General features: G+C 36.9%; 1 pseudogene; it reads right to left on the minus strand.

Annotated features, from left to right (window-relative positions):
* The window catches only part of LOC113181598 (bax inhibitor 1 pseudogene), a 31,511-nt pseudogene extending 16,461 nt beyond the window's left edge, over positions 1-15,050 (minus strand).
* Between the last annotated feature and the right edge of the window lie 677 nt (positions 15,051-15,727).

The following is a 15,727-nucleotide window of genomic DNA, read 5'->3' on the forward strand; positions in this document are numbered from 1 at the left end:
TTCTGGTCTTTTAGATATTTGTTAATCACAAATGAGATGTTTGAGAATGTTCTTGGATAATAATACACACAAATATCAATAATTGTTTTAGGGCATTGTAAAAAATCAGTGACTTAAAATTGTTTTGATTTTAAATATATATTATGAACCATTTCACTTCATCTTGGGCATTTGATTAACTTACTCATAAATGTGAAATAAGAGCATCCCTTGAGTTTTAATGTCACCGTCCTACTGGCCATAGTGCTTTATAAATAATCCTTTCAAGGTATGGTAGTCCCATGTTTTGGGCACATTTATTTACCTTCCTCTTAAAATGCTTATTTTCATTTAAAATTCTACTTAACATAGTTTTTTTCTTGATTAGCTTTCCCCTAAGGTAACTTTTAGTCTTTCCCCAAGCACCCCACTGCCTTCTTAAATGACTTCAACTCCTTAATTGCCCTCCACCTAACTGCCAATCAAAGCCCCAATTGCCTTCGAAGTGATCTCAGTTTGGGGTTAAGAGGAAATAAGCTAATTAAACTACTATAAAATCAGCTACGGATTACTAGTAGTTATCTAGCAAAAATAATGCAGACTTTTAAAAATATCAGAAATGTTTTTCCCTGCTGTTTTTCAAATGATCACAGTTAGGTTGTCCCCACTTCCTTTTGACAGTACAAACAAAATGGAAGTCTCTAACACTGGTTTCTGGTCAGAGATAATGATACATAGGATAGGGATATTTTATTGAGAAACCATGAACATGTTTTGTGTAATTTAAGATGCTGTTATTTATAAAATTCATCCCTATCTAGAGGATGTTAAAAAGGTAAAAAAAAAAAAAAGTGTGTCATAAATTCTCCTGAAACAAGGCATATGGATTGGTGCACTGAGGATAAGGAACAGTGAGGGAGTTAGATGAATGCTGAGCTTTAATTGACACCAGGTTTGACTTCTGCTATTGGAGTTTAATCCCCAATATAGCAGTGTTGGATGGTGGAATCTTAAAGAGATGAGGCCTACTGGGAATAATTAGGCATGGCCCTCAAAAGGGATTAATGTAGTTCTCTCAGGACCCCAGTCAATTCTTCCAAGAGTGAGTTGTTATAAAGCAAGTCCACCCCCACCTGCTTCTACACTCAGCTATTTCCCTTCTGTTCTTCTTCCATGTAATGACTTTGAGCCAGTTTCAACAGACAAGCTCTCACCAGAAGGTAAACAGATGAGGTTGCCTGATATTGAACTTTCAGCCTATAAATCTGTGAGCTAAATAATCCTCTTTACTTTATAAAGTTTCTAACCTCAAGTGTTTTGTTGTAACAAACAGAAAATGTAATATACTACCTTCAATCTTGTTCCTTATTAGCTGTGTAACCTTGGGGAGAAAATAATGGCTATAGAGTTATTAGGTGTTTTACACAGATGTTGTACATGAAAGCTCTTGACATAGAGCAGATGCTTGGTGGGTGAACTTGAATCTGCTTCCTTTTAAGCACCCATTAGATTTGAGGGAAGAGGTTCCTGTTCTATTAAGGGATTGGTCAAAGAGTAGAAAGGACTCTCTACTTAGGAGAGAAAGGGCCTAAGTCTTGTATGCCAAATCTCTTTTGTACTGTTGTTGAGTTGATAGTCTTTTTTTTTTCTTCCTTCCTTTAATTTCTTCTCTAAATCATTATATTTTCAGTCCAAACATTTTTTTTCAGGTACTGGAAATAGAAAGAACAATAAGACGCAGTGATGTACATGGATTACCATCAAAAAAGGAAAACAAGTCATGAAAGGATCAATTAGAAGCATTATTCTTTAAAAATTTGTAAACTTTTTCATGAAAGGAATATTTTTTAAAAAAAAGTTAGATTCCTGATATCTTCTACAATTTGTAAAGTGTAATATGAACATAAGTGATTTAAAATAAACTCTAAGATAAAGAAAATTCCCTTCTTTTACCTTTCCGTCTCATTCGAGTTAATTTTGACTTTGGCATCAAGACCCATTTTGTTTTTCTTCTGCTCTCACACTCTGCATCTGTTACCTTCTCTGTCAGGCAAGTATAGAAAGTAAATCATCAGGCAAGAAACAATAAGCGCACCTCCAGAATCCGAATAAAAAATGGTAGACATAATTTTAGATCTACCTGTTTTTATGGTGATTTTGCATATGGAATACTACATCTATCTATAGAACTCTTTGCTTTCCTGGTGAGGTAGCATGGCATATTGAGAGAATATAGACTGAAGAATTAGAATAAATTCAAATTTTGGCTTAACTAGTTTCATGGGCAAGTCATTTAACTGCATGGAGCTTCAGTTTCCTTATTTGTAAAAATGGACAGATAATATTTGCATTATGATAAAAATAAACACATGTGCTACATTTAGTAGGCCTTTAGCAAGTGTTATTATTATTCAAGAATACAAAAGAAAATTATTTTCAGTCCTTGGTCAAATGTATAAAATACTCAAAATGCTTTAGTATAATATAAGCATGTAGTAGAGGCTGAATTTGACCTTATTGTATTAAGTAGGAAACTGGTTATTAATTCCCTTAACCTAGGATACTTACTGGAACAAAGTCATTACAAGTTGTAACTGCCTAGCTAGGGTGGTAAATTATGAGAACCAAGATGGTACAGGTTGGAGCCTCATGGAGTATGGAATGCCCAAATCTGGCTCATAATATGAGAGTGGAGTCTGAACTTCTCTAGGATTAGATATTAGGAGATTTCACGACTGATTAGACATAAGTAGTAGCTTTGTTTTTAATGTCAATGTCTGAACCCTTTCTATTTTGGGAAATTCCCTTAATTGGTAGATGTAGGACCACATTGAACCACTAAAATGCAAGGCCAGTGACTCAATTACCATCCATATATACCTAGGGATAAGGGCATGTCATGTGATCTTAGGCCACTAAGGACTCTGGACTGAACAGGCAAGGCCAAGAAATAATTCATTTTAGTAAAAGTGTTAGTGGCAGGAACATCCAGTGTCTGGTGACATCAATATCCAAGGGGTTTCCAGTGTCATTTCTATGTCTTGTGAAGTAAGGAAATGATGTCATTATAGCAGTCCAGCACACTCTAATGTAAGTGTTTTCCTGCTTCAATCTCTTGGCTTCTCTTGCTTTTGGCCCATTTATTGAATCTGGTTCTTTGGGCTTTCCAACACTTCTTGGAGGTACCTATCAGTCTGCCAATAAATTCATTGTCTGTTAAAGATTAAGTCCATTTCAGTTGTTTGCACCTAAAATTTTGACTATTTTAGGGCAAATAGAAGAATCCAACTGTGTGGGTAAAGTGGAGGTTAAAGCTGTCAGAGACTTCACAAAGAGGCAGTGAATATTTACTGATGGTTCAGATGAAAATGGGCAGGTAATGTCCATTTGTCAATGGGTCCCTCTGTCAAGAGTGCCTACTTGTCTTGAAGACATATTCTTTAAACCCAGTTTCTCATAAGAATCAAGATCTCAGGTGATAACAAAAAGGCTGGAAACAAGGCGAGAAGGCTGGCTCCACAGAGGATAAAGCTCTTAAGTAGGGAAGAATGTAAGGCAGCTCACACAGCCAGACTCACTGTCATGGTGGGTGGCACTACACCAACACGATACTGATGGTCATCCCCATCTCTGGATTTTAGCTGATGGTGTGGAGTTAGGGCTAAGGAAGCAGCCAGTGGTTGTCATGTCTCATCTCTGTCCCCGGTGGTTTTGGAATTTGTTTGGCACTTGAGGAATCTTCAAGCTTTTGGGGGTTGAGGATAAAAATTTGAACAAAACTCAGGAGGAATCCTGATTACTCCCTGCTACCACGAATCAAAGCTAGCTCTCCAGAAGAGGCAGGTAGGGAAGACATGAGCTCTGGAAGTGGTAACTCGGATTATGTCTGAGGTTACAGACAGGAAAATAAACCAGGAAGCCAGAATCTGGCAGAACTGAAAACTGCTAGGGAAAGCAGTATGAGTAGGTGTGTAAAAAGAGGTCTTATGACAAAGGCTGAGGGTGTTCGGGCTCCATATGCTCTGTCACCCAAGTCTACGCTGCCAAGGGGTTGAACTTGATGGTGACTTTTCAAGCCTAACTTCAGAAATCTCAGGAAACCAACATTACTTCTACTTATTCACAGTGGTAATAAATAATTAACAATTACTTGTTATAATATGAATGATCATTATTATTAATTATTTATAATAGTAACAATAATAAATTCAATTTTTTACCTTCTGATACCATTCTGAGCCTGTATTTGCCTCTTCGGAGACAAAACCCACTGTAATCCCGTGAAATGAATCCAAATGCGAGGTAGTCTTTCAAAATAACTGAATTTTCAACAATATATTGAGTCAAGCCTGCCCTTCTCAGCCCCATTTTGGGACAGGAAGAGGGCAACTGGCTATAAAAGCAATGGTGGTATCCCCTTATCCCTTGACAGCCTGACACTGTAACTGGGGACTGTGGCATTATGGAGTTTTAAGGAGACAGGAACTTAAAGAGAGAGAAGGAATGGTTGGCATCAAGATGATCCCAACTCCTCTCACTGTCTCCTTATAAAACCTGTTCTTCTGGCTTAATCTTGCCAAAAGCATGCTGACCAATGCTTTAAAGCAAGTCAGGAGCAGTGCATGGGCAGTCATGTGGGATGGCAGTGGGGGTGTGAGATGCTTTGTCCTGAAAGTCAGGTGTAATATCCTGTAGCCTCCATACACATTAGGATATCAGAAGAGCACTTTCTGTACCCTGCATGGGATATTTTTAGAGTCTTAGCTGCCTCAGAGTAGAAAATAAAACTCAACAGGATTTTTAACTTGTTTTTAATTTCTATGTCTCCTTGGCAGCCGTAATATTATACATAGTAAATATGGAGGGGTAAACCAAGTAGTCACATGAGAAACTGATATTTCACACCTCTATTTTGGAATTATGTGCAAAATTTGTCACATCCCTCATGTTGAATATCTCAGTTAAATTGATAACCACCCTGGTTGAATATGATGAACTGTAATTAAATTATTAGTCATTGTTCTGTTGCAAGAATCAACTCGTGGATAAAATCTATAGTAAAAGTTGTTCCTTAAAAGCATTTTATCACTGACTTTATGCAAGGTTGTAAAAAACAGATTAGTAATCGCTAAAAAATGGAGTGACTAATTAGAGAATTATTAGGTCCTCTATCGACAACAACTAACCTTTATGAAAATTTAGATGCAGTTTCTAACAGAATAATAAAACTCAAAGGGCTTTTGCTTCCTCTATAACTGAGCACTAGATCTCTGCAGTCCTCTGGCATATATTAAACATGCTTAAAATTCCCCCTTTGTGCTAAAAAGGAAGCATTGGCAGAGCAAGAGACTGGGAATGTTGCTATTCTGTCCCCCTTTAGCTTTGATTCCTCTTCTCTCTTCATTGCTTATTCTCTAGTTTTTCTATGCCTGTTTCCTGCTTTCCTCCTTGCCTTTTTTTTTTTTAAATCTCCTGCTTCCTCTCATTTTATTTAGTCTTCAACCTTGATCTCTTTTCCTTTCTTTTCTCTTGACACCTTCCTTCTCTGTCTCTCAAGGCAATGATGCATAGTGGTTATTAAGAAGATTGTGGGCTCTGGAAGCAGATTAAGGCTTCTAATTCTGTTTGCAGTTTATTAAGTGAGTGATTTTGGGTAAGCTACTTAATCTCACCATGATGCCACTACCTTTGTCAATCAAGATTCAACTGGGAAAACAAAGCCTCCACTGTCGGATACACTGGGGAAGTGAGGGTCTGAAGAGGGCATTGGAAGACCAGAAGGGCCACCCATCAGTCCATCTGAGAAGGTAGGCATGTTCAGCTACTGAAAGGGGACTCCAAATAGGGAACTAGTAGAGAATCTATGGGGTTCCTTTGCCTCAGGAAGTTCATGTTCAAGTATAGGTGATGCTGTGTTTGATCAATGGGGCCACTGAATAGAAAATAGAAGGATGTGGAGTAGAGGAGAATGGATAGCTAGAACCTGCTGGCACCTGGGACTGTTCATTACTGTATATAACCAGGATGATCTTCGTAGAGTGATGGCTGCTGCTTTACTTCTGCCTTCCAAATCTCATACAGATTTCATTTCTGGTCAAATCAAACCCAGGATCACACAGGGAAGAGAATTCTGGAGAACCCAGGTCTAGTTCAACTAGGTTGAGAAAGTAAAAATCACCAGATGAGTCATTTTCCAAATGCCACTATTAGAAGTTCATAAATCACAGGAATGTTGTGTAAAGTAAATGAGATTTAATAAATGCAAAAAAGCACTTATCACAGTGTCTGACACATAGCAAGCACACAGTAAATGTCAATAGTCATTTTCTCAGTTTCAATCCTTTTTCTCTCATGCTCTTCTGCCTAAGCACCATTACCATATCTCTCAATGTCATTATTATATCAATAATATTCAAGACAATTAGTAAATTATATGGAAATTGTAAAAAGTATTTTCCATGTAACACACACTATATTTTAAAAAAACCATCAATACATAGGATGCTATTTTATTTTACTTGTGGTACTGGGTGTTGAACCCAGGGCCTTACATATACTAGGCAGGTATTCTACCACTGAGCTACTCCCTCAGCCTTAGGATGTTTTTTGCAACTTTGAACTAGGTAGCAAAATAATTCACATTAATATATGAAGAAATTAAAGTAGAGGGATTATTCACTTGTACCAAATAACAAAGAATGTAAACACAGTACCTGTTTTCACTAGAGTAGTATAAGTGCAAACATTTTAAATATGGTTTCCCTTAAGAGAAGGAATACCACCTGAAGTAAAATCATCTTCTGAAATATTGCACCATCAAGGCTAACAAAGGATCTATCTCAGAATTCCTTTTTGTTATTATTGTTGCACAAAAATATGGGCAAATTATAAATGTCCTGCATGGTTTGGGATGATACCAGTGGTCAGAAAGAAGTTGGTGTAGAGTGTGTTAGACAGAGTAGACTTAATGTAAAGTCAAGAGAAAGCTGAGGTATTTGGGGAGGGAGATGGAGAAAAGTTGAAGAAAGGGTAAAGTTAGCTCATAATTTTATGTGATTTTTACAACCTAAAACATGAAAATACTGTTCCACAGGAACTCCCTGGCCTCTTTTAACATGGCCATGTGAATTTTACTGGAACAAAAAAGTTCCTTAAGTTATTCTAGTCTTTTGCCCCTACCCTAAGTTTAAGCTATCTCCTAAAGAAAAAGTTCCAAATTTGTGACTCCAAGATGGACTTGTGTAGTCTTTAACACACTTTTATAAAAAATTCAAGTGTTGTCAAGTGGGGCTTATCACAGTTTCCACTCATCATTTCTTATTCTCTCTCTCTGAGCCTTCATTCATTGCTTCTTGCCTCAACCTAGAAGACAGATAAACTTCAAATTCCTGCAAAGAAATCTATCCGGACAGATTTAAAAGGGCTTCACTGATCCTAAACATATGAATATTATGAATTTCCATGCAGAAATTAGCAGAGACAAGGGGCATGAACCTTCCAGTTTTCCTATTTTCTACTCATCTGACTCTGCCTTTCCTAGATCATATCTCAAAATTCTTTATGGATAAATTTGCTGTGTCGTATTCTGACAATCCATAGGTTTACCCTTGAAGAAGCAAGACCTGAAGTGCCCAAAAAGCCATATGGAGAAACCATATGAGTTCATCTTTGTCAAATGTGACATGCATTTTGTAAATGAAAAATTCTGATACCTAAAGGTTGACTAGGCACTGAAAGAGTGAAACAGTCTAAGATTTGTTTCTAAGTAGACACAGGTGCAACCCTTGCAAATGCACTTTAAAAAGGGTTAATTGTGTACTTCTCAATTTGTAGGGCTTGACATTTTTAAATGCGCTATTATTAGGGAATTATTTGATTTCCTATAGTTTGGAATATATATGGTATGAAAACTTGAAGTTACTAGAATATGATAGATGATAGTGCTTGGTGATGTTGACAAGCATTTTTGGCATTGAGGAGGTTACCTGTCAAAAGCAGTGCTGGTATTCATTGCTTTGATTAACTCACTGAAACCAGGAAAATGTGGCAAAAATGACTTATTCAGAAGTTGGATTTGGTATTTTATGATAAAAGATTGACAAAAACTTGTGACATATAATTTAAATTATGGGTTCAGGAGAGGTAATCATAAATTTACTGAACAGAATCTGTCTTTTTCTAAGAGATATGGAGATAAGTAGGATTATAGAGTCTAGCTTGTTAAAAGGAGACATGGAACTTTTCTCCCTCTAAGAGGATTCTAGTAGCGTTTTGCAGTTGGAAATTTCTCCTGGTGTGCTGTTTCCTGTTTTGTTCACTTGAATCTGGGCGTTCTGCCCCACTCCTTATATCATCTTCTCTATTCTCTTCTCCTTTTTCTAACAATTATATCACTGAGGAGGCTTTGGCTTGTTTGTTATTTATATCAAATTATTACTTTAAATTCATTTTAATTGTGTTCTTCTAACCTCTGGAAACTGTCTAATCTCCACTCTCAAAATCAAAATGTTCATAATTTATAGAATAAAATAACTGTAACTTGAGTCTTAGACTTTAAAAAAAAAATCCTTAACTGTTGAAATAAAAGGATCTCACTAAACATATTTGATATTATTCATTTGGAAGACTAGACCAGTCTAATGCATAATTACAACTTCAAAATGTGTGCAATCATGCATTTAACATAATTAAGTAAGTGAATACAGATTCCAATTCCTTGTACACTCATGATGACTTCTACAACACATTATGTTTTTCCCAGTTTTATTCAAAACACTGCATAGAGGCCTGGTCTGTGTAATAAATGCACTTTTAAAAGAGTGTATTTCCCTCATTTCAAGGATTCTTTTGAGTGCTCAGGAAAGTATATAGAACTATAAGGCCTTGGACCCCTGCAAACCAAAGTAACCAAATGATTCACTTATATACACTTTGGGAGAAAAAGAGATAAAATATTTAGATTAAGCTCAAGCATTTAGTGAAGAATAGTTTTATAAGAAAGGGATTTAAGTCACATAGTTTATATTAACAATGGCAGTAGTAATAATGATCTGATGAATCCTGGAAAAATAATACTACCCTTATGCTAGAATTTCAAAATCACTGGAGCTGTGCTATCTAATAGAATTTTCTACAGTAATGGCAAGGCTCTCTAATCTGCACTGTCAAGTATGCTAGTCACTTGCTGTGGGTGACTATTGAGCATTTTAAATGTGATAGTACAACCAAGGAGCTGGATTTTTAGTTTTATTAGTTTTAATTAATTAATTTAAGGTTGTTCTATATAGCCACACATGTCTAATGGCTACTGTATTAAACAGTGCAGTTCTAGAGTGTTATTGATAAAGCTTCTTTGAGAAATTTCTTTAATTCAGTTATCTCTTCACACATACATGAGCACCTATGTATCCCATTTATTATTTTTACAAATATTTACTGATTACTTTGTTTCAGAGCAACATTGACCAAGGCCCTACATTCATGGAACTTACAGTCTTATGGAATACATAGATACCAATCAAATAATCACACAGCTGGTGGGAATTAGAATTGAGGACTGTGAGATTAACCTCAGTGGCTGATTTCTGTGAAGAAAACAGGCTTTATAACCTCTTTAAAGTCTTTTGGTTTTTCCCCAAGGAAATGACCTGTGACCTAGGATCTGAAAGACACTTGGCTTTATGAAAGAGATGGATTTTATCAGTTGTCACTACAGAGATCAAACAGAATTGGTAGAAACAAATGTAGATAATTATCATACTGAGTGCATATATAAACAAAATCACTGTTTCTCTTTGGAAGGAAGAAGAAGAATAACAGGAGCCTGGTGGCGTAAGAGCAGCACTAAGGCTGTCAAAACTAGAAGTAGAACTGTTGATCATAATATATCCAGGGAGTTTCCAAGTCATTTTGACTCATAGTATATTAAGGCAGAGGCCCCCTTAGGAGCATCTTTCTCTGTTATTGAAATAAGGTATAGAAAGCATGCATGCACACACATGCATTTGAGTGTAATTAAGAGGTAAGAGGTCAAGTGAATTACATTTCCTTAAAGAAATATTTTGAGATGTTCTTGGAAAAGTATATCCCTACTGAATACAAGCTAGGTTTCAAATATAAACAAATGATGTCTCTTGCAAACACACCATATAAAACAGCACTGATCTCTTCCAGTTAAAGATTTCCCAGTGCCCTACCATGGTTATCTGGCAAATAGTTGATCTGAGGGCTCAGGAAACAATACTATCCAAAAGGATAATAAATAGGAATTGGAATCTAGTTTGCATGTAGAATTCCAATTTCCCTAGATGTTCTAGTTCATAATCAAATTTAACTGTGAAATGATATATGATAATTTGAAAATAATTATGCACTCTCAAATGAGAAGCCACTAAAGTATGGCAGCACAGAATTAAAGTAGCATGTGACACTCTCTAATTTTGCCTGCTGTAGCTTTTATTTGGGTTTAGAGTTGGGTTGCCACTTCCTCCCGATTCTAGTAAAACATTCAAGAATTTCTAAGAGATATACTTTCTCACCCTCAGAAGAGTGCAAAGTATATGCACCACCTCCGCCAGTGCAATATTTCAAGAATCTGCCTAGTTTTTTGGAATGCTGCCAGGGGCCTGAGCTCTATTCTCCCCGTTTTTCTCTCTTTTCCTTATAATGCCTGATAGCATCTGTATTAAATGATATGAATGTCTATATCAAGACTACATTGCGTTTAATTAGCAAGAATCACTACATACCATACCTATGCAACATACTGAGCACATGTGCAATACAGAGCCATTGAGAACTCTTGGGTCAATACAGCTTTGAAGGCTTTTGTCTTACCCACAAATACTGGTACAATGTCTTTCCCTGGGCCTGCGTGTTACGTCTCTGTGAGTGAAGTGTGCAGTTACCCCAGAGCCTCCGAACTTTATTGATTATACTGAGTTTGAATTTCCTTGAAACTTAAATAGATTGTTTTTTATCAGGATATATGCTCAGTCCTTCCCTGGTGGTAGGCCATACTACTAGGGGAATCCCTGGGTTGTTATTACCCTAGTGTTACCAATTCTTTTTTTTAATATTTATTGTTTTAGTTGTAGTTGGACACAATACCTTTATTTCACTTATTTATTTTTATGTGGTGCTGAGGATCGAACCCAGGTCTCACACGTGCAAGGCGATTGCTTTACTACTGAGCCACAACCCCAGCCCCCTAGTGTTACCTTTTCTAACCAGAAGTTTTACATTAAACAATTCCTGTTGGATAGATTTATGTCTGTGGAGGGGGAGACAGGAAGGAGAATTCAGTTCACATTTTTGGTAGTCACTAATATCCTTTCTGCCTCATTAATCTTCAAGGCCCACACCATTATATCATGCACTCCAAAGCCTTTTGCATGCAGTTTACTCTATAAGTAAATTGTCTTGTTCAATATTTTAACTTTTTATAATGTAAAATTTCAAACATATTCTAAGACATGTAAATGGATCCTGTAGACACATATCAGTGTAAGCAAAGCTTGAGGCACTTCCATCCCTCAAATTTCGGCCAGTCTCCTTTCATTTATACCCCCATCTATTTGCCCCTTTCTGTATTTCTCTGAAGCAAATTAATAAATGGTTTGCACTTGGATGGAGCAATTAATAGAAGAGGCCAGTTTTCCCCTTAGTCCTCCTTTGATTCTTCTCTCTCCAGTGAGAGCTATCTTTGAGACTCCCTAGTATGTTCCCACTACTTTTCTTCTAGCACTTAACATTTCTTGGCCTCTTTATATATTTTCTTTCTTATTGAAAGCTCCAAAAAGGTAGGATCCATGAGTAATGCACCCAGAATTCAATAAATATTTGTTGTATGAAAAAAGGAATGTATGAAGATGGGTTATAATGACTAACATCCAAATTTAGATCAAGATAGATCCACACCCAGCACTGGGAATCAAAGAAGCACACAACTCTTGACTCTGTGATTTGATCTGTCTTCTGTTTATAGATCTTAAGTACAGACCTTGAGTTTCTTCCAAAAGCCAAGAAAAGCTTTAGGCAAAATATATTTATCTTGAATTGAATGATAGAGGAGGTAAATGTGGTGGAAGATGTATTTGTTATTCATGGTGATGCAAGGCAAAACAAATGGATTCGTGTAGCTATCCCTAAAGTAATACAAACTTGAAATGGTAATCCACATTTTGCATGAAATAGTAAAGAAATTTGGAAAGAATGAGCTTCAATGTGGAAATGAACTTCAGAATCAGGTAAACCTGGCTGCAAATACCTCCTTTGCCACGTGTTTGCTTATATGACATTGAACAAGTTATTTAGCCTCTCTGACCCTTTCCTAATCTATAAGAATGTGAAGGACTTTTCCTTGCTTCCCACGATTGTAAAGGATTAAATGAGCTAGCATACATCAGATCTCCAGCACTGCCTGCCATGTAATTGGCACTGTTGTGCATTGGTAATAAAACTAGCAACCACTTATTGAGAACTTGTTAAATGCTGGCACTGGATGCCCAAGACTGAATAACTTATAAAGAAAAGAGGTAAATCTGGGTTGACTATGGAATGAGAGGGTAATTGCTTATTTTTAATTTGGCTCACAGTTCTGGAGGTCCAAGTGCAGGGTGCTGGCATCTATTTGGCTTCTGGTAAGGGCCCTAGGTTGCAACATAACATGGTGGAAAAAAGCAGAAGGACAAGTAGGTTATGTGTGAAAGAGAGAGAAGGGGGGCTGAACACCTGCAGTGGCAAAGCAATTTCCATGAGAAAAGTATTAACTTATTTATAAGGGCAGATTCATCATGACCCTAAAGGCCCACAACCTCTCAACACAGTTACAATGGGGACTAAGCCTCAACATGAGTTTTAGTGGGGATGAACCATATTCAATCTATAACATAAATATTATTTTAATTAATCCTGGCAGTAACTTTGAAGACCAGGTTCACAGTGTATTTTTTGTTTTCCTGATGAGGAAGTTAAGGTCTAACAGATTAAGTAATTTACTCAAGACCACACAGCTAGTACAAGGTGGAGCTAAGACTTGAAGATTTGATTTGGGACTTTGTAACTCTAAAAAGGCATTCTTTGTCATTACTGTGCTTCCCAATTTTATTATAACTTCTGTGAAACAGCATAGAAAAGCAGATTAATTTTACTCTTATTACTCTTAAAACTCTAAGGCAAATGTCTTTTCTTTCAATCATGTATTGCTGTCATGAGCACATATAACAGAAACTGAGAACTTTGAGTAACTGTGAGTCAGAGTAGGAGAGTATTATAATATAAGGATGAACATTTGAAGACCTTATGTATTTTATTTTAAGCCAAAGAAGACTAGTGATCAATAAAAAATTAGTGTTTTTATTTAATGGATGCAGAATGTACAGAGACTTTTAAGAGCACTAATTTAGTTATGTACAGGGAAATATTCACAAAGGTACACCTTACATAAGGCACCTACAGAAATAGCCTCAGAATTGCATAAATTTTATAAAATTCAGAAAGTTTTCTAAATAAGGTTTTAAATGAAAAGTTAACGTCAATAAAGTGTTTAGAACAATGCCTGGCATATAATGAACATGGAATAGGTATATGTTCAATCATGAAGGATGAGGCATAAAATACCCAATATATTAAGTCCCTCAGAATCTGAGACAGTGTCCAGTTCTTAATTAAGTCTTGGGAAAATAATCTAGCTTACTCCTAAGAGATTGTCTATTTTCTTCTTTTCTCCTGCTGCTTATTAGGAGTTCTGGCATTTCAGAAATACATTATTAGTTCAATTAGTTCACTCAATTAGAAAGCCTAGAACACTTTCACTAAAATATTCAGGTTGGCTGTTATTAAAGGTTGTTCTTTCTGTTCTCTTTGAATACAAATATTTAGATTGTTCTTGTAGAGAATGCAATCTAGCACGGAAATCTGTCTTTTAAGATTGGGCAGGCCTGGCTCATTCCTATAAGCTTCTACATTCCGGATACAGATTGACTGTAGTAAAGAAAAATTTGAGTCAAGTGTCTGAAGAACAGGGTGTGATTTAGCTAAAATTGCCAATTTTGTTACAGCGTGTTTAGAAAATTTGCCCCCGAACCAGCTGTCATGGGTATTTCTTAACTTAAAATAATTCCCACTGAATTTTTTGAAAATAAATAGTTGATGTCCAAGAATCTCCCAGAACATGCCATTGTGAAGTCTCATGAGGACAGGAGTCTTCATCTGTGGTTCCCACCTCTACTGACTGGGGGCAGGCACCACAAATCTGCGTTGATTGTGGAATGAGAGGGAAATTGCTTTTGCCACCGTTCAGACATAACAGGAGCCTAGCTTTGTGTTAATGCTTACAATTAAAGCTTTCTGTAAACAAACTCCAAAGCTCATGGATATTATGTCAAACACTTTCCAAATATTTTTTGGATAATAACCTTGTTTATTATTATCCAAGTCATATATGACAAGTATAAACTAGCTCCAGGATTGTTACATACTGAACCCTCCCTCCCCCATGGATCTGGACTCTGGCAGAGATAAAGGAGACCCTGAGATGGTCTCAACTGGACAAATGTTGAACAGAACAATTGTTGCCTCCAGTTGCTCTTGACACAGCATTTGGTGGGGTGGGGAGAAGGACAAAATATTTGCTATTTACAGGCAAGTTTTTTTTTTTTTTAAATTCTGCAGATTTTGAAAGCTAATGATAATTACTAGTGCAGAGTCCCTAAGGCTGGACATGTAGGTCAGGTATCCTGTACCTGGACTTCTGATCATGTCAGATAACGGGAAAGAGGAAGGAGTAGTGGCCACCTACCTCTAATACTAATGATGTTTGGTGTTCTGATGGTGCTCTGTTAGTCTGCTTTGGCTTGGGTATGGGGTGGGCAATGCCTTACCATGAGGAGATCCTCTGGGAGAGAAAACTTAAGGAAGGACAGTGTGGCAGAGGAGCCATCGGGTTGAAACACGAGTCCCCCCCCCCAAAAAAAAATGTCCATCCTTTGTCTCAACTTTAATGTAAGCAGCTGAAGAATTAAGTTGCCTCTACTTTGTTAGAGTGCCTCAGTTACCCCAAGTTTGGCCATGGTCCGAGAGTACCCTTGGGGCTACCAGTTAGAGCAGGAGATAATGCTTTTGCATGCATCACTAAGCAGAGTGAAATTAGACCCCAATGGGATGAGGTATGACCAATGAGTATCAGATGTTCAGGCTTTTTGTGTGACTCCAGCCAGAGGCAGAGATGTGGCTATCCAAAAGACAGCTCAGTGAAACAAAGGAGCTTGAGGGCAACCAGCACCCCAATCTAACCAACCCCACAGTATAAAATGCTCAGGATCAGGGTAAATGAGACACAGTGAGATAGAAGAGTGAGGGAGGAGGAGAACTTTCCAAGTCATGCGTTGGGTTTATCATTAACTACTCACCAGCAGATGACCTTGGGTAATTTATTTAACTTTCCTGGGCCTCACTTTCCTCATTTGTAAATTAAGGATAATGAGAATTGGATACTGAGAGTACCTATGCTGTCAAGTAGTTATGAAGTCCAAATGAATACATGTAAAACATGTAGGTGAGTGCTTGGCAAAAAGTAAATGCTCAATAAACATTAGCTCTTATTAAATCCATGGCTCAGGCCTTTTTTCACAATATGGTTTGGTATTAGTCAGCTTTTCATCATTGTGATCAACATATCTGACAAGGAAAACTTAGAGGAGGAAAGATTTATTTTGGTTCACAGTTTTTGAGGTTTTAGTCCACAATT

This window comes from Urocitellus parryii, chromosome 12 (genome assembly GCF_045843805.1).
Source record: "Urocitellus parryii isolate mUroPar1 chromosome 12, mUroPar1.hap1, whole genome shotgun sequence".
Classification (NCBI taxonomy): Eukaryota; Metazoa; Chordata; class Mammalia; order Rodentia; family Sciuridae; genus Urocitellus; species Urocitellus parryii.